At 39.9% G+C, this 7,733-nt stretch overlaps 1 long non-coding RNA gene across 1 annotated transcript; it reads right to left on the reverse strand.

The window, feature by feature from the left end:
* Positions 1-3,789: 3,789 nt before the first annotated feature.
* Positions 3,790-7,621, reverse strand: LOC120593375 (uncharacterized). Its single transcript, XR_005650349.1, has 2 exons — positions 6,781-7,621; positions 3,790-3,964 (listed from the first exon to the last, which is right to left on the reverse strand). It is a non-coding gene; the product is annotated as an uncharacterized LOC120593375 (long non-coding RNA).
* Between the last annotated feature and the right edge of the window lie 112 nt (positions 7,622-7,733).

A 7,733-nucleotide genomic window follows, 5' to 3' on the forward strand; every position in this document is an offset into this window, starting at 1 on the left:
ACAGATTTTGTAAATAAAAAACAGGTTGAATTTAGGCAAACAACAACTTTAGTACACTAAGTATGTCCTGTGCAATATTTGGTACATAAGTGGGCATCCTGTATTTTATCTCGTGACCCTAAACCTCAGTGACATATGCCAGGATGCATTCCCTTTGCTCTGGAGATTTTCCAACCTCTTTCCCAAGAAGATATGGCTCAACTACAGGTCTCTCACAGTTTGGAGGATTTCTGCCTCCTCTCTCCTCAGGAGTGGCAGTTGAAGGACTAACCTATAAGTCTGGGTCTCCTTTAGGTTCCTGGAATGGAGTATGGGGACTTGTGGGGCTACGGTGGCTGGCTCAGCACAGAGATTCTGAGTGTACTTCGAGCTTGCTCAGCAGAGGAGCCAAATCTTCAGGCTGGCTCCAGATTTCACCTGAACTGATAAACAGGGCCTGCTGGACAGCTGTCAGATTTCAGGTCATCCCTTGGTTAGGTTAAAACCAGACTAGGGGTTGGTGGAGGTGGATGGGAGAATTCTGGTGCCAAGGGGTTTGTTAAGGTGTTTTTCTTTAGCCGTGCTGCAAGACTCAGGAGATTTCTTCTTTCTTGTATCATGGTGTTAAACTGATCTGATTATTATTATAAGGGCTTAAAATTTAAGAGAATAGGTATTTATAGAGCTGAGGGACCTAGGAATTTGCAATATGTGGAGCAAAGTAGTATGAGAGGCAGAGGATCTGTCTCTGTTCTACATTCTTTCAACAAAGTAGAGTGGCTCTTAACTCCAGTGTGCCTAAGAATCATCTGGAGGGCTTGTTAAAAATTCTGGTTTCCGATTTCTACCCTCTGAGATTCTAATTCATTTGGTTTGGCTTGATGCTAAAAGCTGCATTTTTAGGAAGCACTTCAGATGCTGGAGTTCTATGATACATTTTGGTTAATTAGAAGCATAGTTTCTGGGGTCAGAAGTTTGGGTTTAGGTCAATCTTGGTTTTACCACTTATGCACTGGACGGCCTTGGGTAAGTTATTTTGTGCCTCAGTTTTCTTCCACTGTATTGTGTCTTGTGAGGATTAAGCAAGGTAATCCAAATAAAATTTTAAGGCATTTATTTATGCTAAAAATGTTACTTATTGTATTATTATTATTATTATTAATTATTATATACCTATTCAAAGCCAAGCATTACGTTAGGCACCAAGAATACCATTATCAACAAGAAAGAAATAGCCTGCTCTAGTGGTAAACAGAGACTTTCTATCTGCTGCTACTCTAGGCTGTTTGTCCCTCTGCAGAACTCGCATCTTTGTATTGGGAGCTCACCTCAAACCTCCCCTCTTCTGAAGCCTTTCCTGACCACAGGGTCTAAAAGAGAATTCCAGTTACTCTATCACATTATTTTATTTTCTTCATAACACTTATCACTACATGACATTATTGTGCATATTTGTTTACTCATTTATTATCAGTTTATTATCTCTATTAGAGCCTAAGTTTCCTGGGGGACCTTGTCTGTTTTGTTTTCTGCTTTGCTGCCAGCACCAGGATGTCACACACAGTAGATGCTCAGTAGTTATTAGATAAATAAATGGATGAAAAGTCTAATAAGGCAGATGTGTAAACAATTACCTATAAAATGACGTGCTGTCAGAGGCTTTGAGAGCTGCATTCTAAATTGTACCATAAAGGAAATTCCAGACTATATTACTTCGAGACAGGGGAACAAAATCTCCCACTTTTCTGAAGACTTTTAAGATGTAGAACTTTTCGAGGCAAAGATGAGCTGGTTGGAACTGGTAGTCGATCTCTCTAGACCTCATCTCAGGAGGCAGTGCAGAGAAGCATTGTGTTTTGTTTCCATGTACCAAACCAGCCTTACATTAAAGGTTGCTTGGAAGTAGGAAACTTGAACATATGGAAAATGCCTCTTATACTAAAGTTAGTAGATCCCTCAAGGTGTCCTCACAGCTGGGATATCTCAGGATTGAGCTGGACCTACTAGTTATAGAGTGGAAAAGACTCTCGGTGCCTGCTTTAGGCAGGCTTCTGGGAGAAAAGTCAGGTACTTTTTTCTTATCTTTAAGACAAGATACACTATGTACAAGTATGAAAGAATATATTTTCCTTCTATCTCCAAATATGTGGTTTTATGTATGATTAAAGTATTAATATGGTCTTTATAGATAAAAACTAATTTTGACGAACCCTCTTTTTGTGCCTGTAAATCACATTAAGTATTCCAGAAGTAGGTGGAGCTAATAACCTGATAGACAGGTCTGGCAGGGATGGATCATTCTTTGGTTTGAATGGGTGTTACTGCCTTTTGAATGAACTTTGAACAAGGTGTGACCCTTGGATTAAACACAGGAACTAAGTGGAATAGCTCTAAAGTTGCTCTGTCCAATGAGATAGCCGCTAGCCACATGTGGCTACTTAGATTTAAATTAATAAAAATTAAAGGTTCTTAGTTACACTAGCTACTTTTCAATAGCCACGTGTGTCTGGTGGCTACCATACTGGAGAGCATAGAGATATTTTCATCATCACAGAAAATTCTATTGGACAATGTTGCTCAAGCACCGATGAATTCAGTCACACGTGTGGAGAGTGTACTGCTCTTGGAAAGGACAATATGGTAGATTCTGGCTTGGGTGCCAAGGTCAGAGCATGACTGAGGACTTCTCTTCATGGGACACCCCAAAGAACTAGGAGGGAAGGAAATCAGATAAAGGAGGCTGCAAAGTTGTTCCCCTCCAGAAAGGACAGTATGATAGGATAAAGGGACATGGACTTATTGAAGATACTTGCTGCTTTACTAGGACTTAGATCAGAAACTTGATATTTTAGAAATTTGACTTTGTGCTGTTTGCAATTTGATTCCTCTTAAAAATTTCCTTCTGCAAATAACCTATTAATCTATTAGAAAACAAGGTAAAAGAAAAAAAGGATTTTTTTTTCTGTACTCGCACCAATACTTCTGACACCAAATATGTGGGAGTTTTCACACCAAGAATTTTTCCAATTCTTGGAGGACATCAACTGGCTGTCCGACAGTTTAACTCAATTCTGACACTAACTTCCCTGAGTTAGTGCAGACTCCATAGGCTAAGGGCTCAGTCCCACAAGACTATCCCCTTCCTCCACTTCAGATACCAATCTCAAGTCCAGGTTGTTCACTTGTGCTTTTGATGACCAACTATAAATTGGAAATTCCCACCACTCCCTCCTCAGGTTCAATAATTTTCTAGAAGGGCTCACAGAACCTAGGAAACAGTTTGCTTACTAGGTTCTGGTTTATTATAAAATAATACAACTTTGGAAAAGCCATATGAAGAGATGCATAGAGTGAGGCATGAATAAAGGGGCACAGAGCTTCCATGCCTTCTTAGGGTGTGTAATCCTTTCAGCACTTGGATGTGTTCGATAATCTTTCTGAATCCCTTTGGTTAGAGATTTTTTACACTTGATCTTAGCCAAAAGGCCGAGAAGCAGTTAGGGATTTTTTAAAGGGAGGCTTCATTACATAGGCAGAATTGCTTAAATTATTGGCCTTTGGTGACGAATGCAATCTCCAGTCCCTCTTACCCATCTGGAGATTGTGTGTGGGGCCGTTGAACTGCAACTTCCAGCCTGCTAATCACATGGTTGGTTCCCCTAGCAGCTGGCCCCCACCCATAGGGGCTTTCCAAAAGTCACTTTATAACATAAACTCAAGTGTGGTTGTGTGGGGAAGGAGGAAGCTTTCCTCTATTCTTCTAGGTTCTTTTGGCTGGTCTGATAATCAAATAGACTTGAGACAGGTTAATAAGAGAAAACCAAATTTAATTACATACATTCATATAGGAATCCCCAATACATGAAAGAGTTAGAGACCTCGCATACATGAAAGGTTCAGAGACAGAGAAAATTAAGCATAACTGGCATTTTGAGCTAAGGATGAGGCAGTGCACCATGGAGCTCCAGAGAGGAGGAAGGTCATTCTGAGGAAAAAGAGAAGATATTCAGGAATTAGAAGTTTGCCCTGCCCTATAGATGAATCATAAAGTAATTTCTGGTGATGATTCTTATTATAGGCAATGACCCTAATTTAAATTCTTTAAGAAAGAGGTAAAAATTTCTTGTGAGCCTGCAGGGTCTTGATCGACTTCAGCTTAAAATAATTCACATGCCAGTGTGGCTTTTCTTGGGGAGGCCTGTTCTGAACCCCTTCAGTTGAAAAGGGCTTGTTATGAATACAAAAGATGCTCCTTTCATTGTTATTGCTCTGGAGCTATTTCAGGAACTGAGGACAAAATCAAATATTATAACAAAAAATTGCTCTTAGGAAATTACAAAGGATTTAGGAACTCTGTGCCAGGAACCAAGGATGAAGACGAAATATATATATTTTTATTATATCATAATATCATATAAGAAAGGAGATTTTGGCCACATTGGGGCCAAAGTTTAAAAGGCAGAGCTGTGACATGCAATAGTAGAGAGAAGCAAAAGGAGGGATCTGAAAGAGAAAGTAAAAATACAATATAGTTGGAAAAGAGACAAGAGACTCTTCTTTCCCATGTAGAAATTTTCTTTAGAAGCTTTTTTTTTTTTTTGGAGAATTCGTGTTTCTTTTGATAAAGAATGTCATTTCTTACTATAGAGACATACACTGTAAAATCATGGCCTTTGCTTGTATGCTTTGTCTTATCGCTTCTCTAAACATTCATTGCTTTTTTGTTAAGATACTCTATGAGCCCAAGTTCTTACCACCTCTTTGAGTTACTCATAATTGAGTGCTCCCATGTGTATGTGCAATGCACATGTTAATAAACTTTTGTTTGTTTTTCTCTTGTTAAATCGTCTTTTGTCAGTCTAATTTACAGAGCCAATGAATCTATATGGGTAGAGGGAAAAAGTTTTTCCTTTTGCTAAAAGATAAACTGAGGCATATTAAAATTTTAAAGTTTATTTGAGTGAAAATTGATTCCAGTCAGGCAGCATCCAGTCTAGTGGACAGAAAGGAACTCTGAGGAGCTGTACACATGAAAGACTTTTATAACCAGAAGAGTGTAGGAACAAGGAATTTATACTGGGCAAGAAAAGCGGGTTATTACAAACTTACTTTCCTTTAGGGGCATCAGGCAGATTGCCTAACTAGTGCTAATCAGGCAATTCCTGATCAACTGGTTTAAGAGTCACTTTCTGGGAGAGCTGAAACTGTAGTTTAGTCTAGATTTGGTGATGTGGGACTTAGTGTAAGTGACTCCATTTTGGGCCTATTGACTTGTTGGTAATGCTCTCCAACAGTGTTTTAATAATAAAACTCTTAGGGTCTATTCTGACTTCAGCTTCAACTTATAACTTTGATTTGCCCTTTGAGAGACATCTGAGTTGTAGTCTCACCAGTGCCATCTTTTGCATGCCCCAAATACTGGGGCTCTGTAGTTTGGCCAACTTTTAATTATAGAGAAATAGGAGAAGCAGACAGTTACCAGGATTAATGATAATTAATAACAGCAAATATTTACCAAACATTCACCATGTTTCAAGTACTATGCTAAATGCTTAACATCTCATTTAATCATCACAACAGTCCAATGATCCAGGTATTGTTATTTCCATTTTATTGAAAAGGAAAATGAGGCTGTTAGACTAACTTGTCCTTGATTAGATCACTACTGAACAGCAGAATCAAGGGTCAAAACCAGGATTGTCTGATCTTCGAGCCTGCACACTTATCTATCACTCTAGACATGAATTTTTACGTTTATTAATTTTCCGATATAAACTATTGAAACCAATACTCATATTAGCAATTTCTTATTGACAGATCAGTCAAAAATGTCTCAGTGATTATAGAATCTCAAACTGAACACAGAACGAGACCTTTTCTTGCTAATTTAAGTAGTCCAGAAAAGCCTTAGTTTATTATATTGGTATTTGACTTTGCAGTTCTCAGAAAAGGATGCATTCTTTAGGTGAATTTGATATCTTTTCATCTATTCTGCTTTCTCTCTTTGAGAGTTTCTGTGGAGGTGCTATGGATCGTTGACGTGGATAAAAGGCAGGCAAAACATAAGGGAGAAACTACTGGAAGGATCCTGGCCAGTGGACTAGAACCCTTTTGAGGAATCCACTCCTGAATGATTAAAAAGCATCAGCCTAGCCTTTAAAGTTTGCAGTTGATTAGTGATGAGGAAGCTACCCTCCTACTTGCTGATAAGGCAGGCAGAAAGTTTCAACTTGTCAGAGAAACTGATGCTTCTTGCCATATTATACTGAAATAGGAACCTGCCTGGTTATCCACTTTTTTTCTTTTTTTTCCTCAGCAACATCAAGAGTTTAAGCTGAACTTAAGTGTATATAGCAGTGCAAATCTCTGTGGGTGTAAATATGAATATAGCTCTTCAAATAGACTGTAAAGCTTTCTGAGGAAATAAATTATTTTTCTTCTTTCTAGAACCTAAGCAAGTCTTTGCCCACCACTGATAACCAGTACGTTTGTTGATGGTGATAGTTTTCAGTCTAAACATGAATAAAAATGAAAAAGAAGGGACGTTGTTATTCGGTTTTTGATTTAGGAATTCCGCTTGAGTACCTAGGATAGTTCAAAGTTATAAATAAGCTTAAAAAGTACCTCGTTATGGGTGACTTGCAGCTGAAAGGTGAGATGAACTAGGTTTGGAAAGTCAAATTCATGTGAAATTCAAAGGGTAGTGAGAGTCAGAAATTAAAGTGGACCTTATTTTGTAAAAAAATTAAAACGCTAAATATAAATACTTGATACCACTTGTTAAAATACAAAACCTCAAACCTTGTTTCCTCTGCAGAATGAGTTCGGAGTGGGTAGAGGTTGAACTAAGCAATGCGCTTGTAGGCCTTTCAGCGGTAACATCCTGGGATATTACACTGGGTTCAAGATGGCAGCTTAGGAGTAGAAAACAGCTAAATTTGATCATATAACTCTTTGTACGTTAATCAGCTGTCCTCCCCACCTCATTCTCTCCTCTTCCCCCATCACTGGCTCTTCTACCACTGTATTCGATCCCCCTGAGGGTACCTAATTTCCCTGAAGGTACCTACAACGTAGACAACGTCGGCCCCAGTAGGTGCCCAGTAAAAGTCTGCTGAATGAATACCTTTGGGCTTAGGGTCTAACGCGTTTATTCGTAAGCACGCCCTGGGCCAGATGCCGAATCCAGCTTAGGGCCCTAAACCCAAAGGTATTCATTCAGCAAACTTTTACTGGGCTCCCTCCCTCCGCCCCGCACCTTCCTTCCCCAATAACCACTTCAAAACTAGTGCTGGCGCAGTGATCGGCTGCAGTGGTTCTCACTGCTGGGCAATTTGACACGCTCTAAAGATCTGGGACAGACATATGGAGTCAGAGCCCTTATCAGGATTAGGACCGAGCTGGTACTGAACCTGGGGCGCGCCAGGCATTGCCTCAATACGGATCCAGGTCTGAAAACGGTAGGACTAGGGCAGGACTCGGGTGGACCCGAGACAGCCAGAACCCTCGAGTAGCTACGCGGTCGTCTGTAAAACCTCTCCCGCTCTTCCTCTAATAGTATCTTGTTGCCAGAGCAACTGCGGGCGTCACCAACGTGACTGCGGAAATAGAACAGAAAGGGTACACGTTTTCTGTCTGATGACAGAACTATTGCGCAGGCGCACTAACTTTTTCCGGCTGTAGTTCGCATTCTATAGCTGTATTCTGCGTCTGCGCATTAGTTATGGCCCACCTCTACGCCTGCGCAAATTGAC

Source organism: Pteropus medius, unplaced genomic scaffold (assembly GCF_902729225.1).
Source record: "Pteropus medius unplaced genomic scaffold, Ma_sr-lr_union100, whole genome shotgun sequence".
Classification (NCBI taxonomy): domain Eukaryota; kingdom Metazoa; phylum Chordata; class Mammalia; order Chiroptera; family Pteropodidae; genus Pteropus; species Pteropus medius.